Below are 994 nucleotides of genomic sequence, written 5' to 3' on the forward strand. Positions count from 1 at the left end.
CATTGACATATATATATATATATATATATAACGGTTTCTTATTAATCTTGTTTAATATGATTCAATAGTATTTTAATACATGTAATCATTAAATCTCGATATTCATTGTGTAACTTTAATATGATATTAAAATAATAAAAAATGTAATTACTTTTTTATTACTGAAAGAGTTATTTTAGAAAACAAAATTTAAAATTAAAAAATATTGTTAACTTTATCATACAATAAATTTTGTAACATATATTTTTACATATAGCTATTTTTATATAAAAGTAAAGCAAATAATATTTATTATTTAATTAATAAATATATAGTTTTTTCAAAAATTAGTTATAAAATAAAATTTACAATAAAAATAATTTAAAAATTCCTATATCTATATTAACTATTAATCTTGTATCATTAATTTATATTTATCTAATTAGTTTTGATTTAAATAATTAACATTGAATATAACTATTAATAATTTTATTTTTAAATATATATATATATATATTATTTTATAACTTTAAAGTCATGAATTTAATTTATTAATTTTTCAGAAGTATATTTTAAAGTAACTAATTATAAAAATAAATAAATTTGTGTATATATATGATTATTAAATTAGTGTAAATTTTTATATTTATTTTATTTAATAATTTTCCTTTATATTAATTCAATATGTAAAATTAAATATTACATATAATGAAAATTATTATTAATGTAAGAAGTTATTGATTTTATTAAAATATATCAACTGCTATTGATGAGTGTTACTTTGAATTAATATAGTAACAAAAAAAAGTAAAATGTTCTATTTTCCTCAAATCACTAATTTTACTAACATGATAACATAATATTTAAAAACTCCTTTCAAATCATTAATAATTTTAGTGATGTGACAACATAATATTGATAATGTCAATTTTAAAGTTTATTTTTTATATATTATAAATAGATAGATTAAAGTTTACTTGTTTATGAGATATAAATATATTTTCAATTAAGGTTT

This window comes from Glycine max, chromosome 15 (genome assembly GCF_000004515.6).
Source record: "Glycine max cultivar Williams 82 chromosome 15, Glycine_max_v4.0, whole genome shotgun sequence".
NCBI lineage: Eukaryota > Viridiplantae > Streptophyta > Magnoliopsida > Fabales > Fabaceae > Glycine > Glycine max.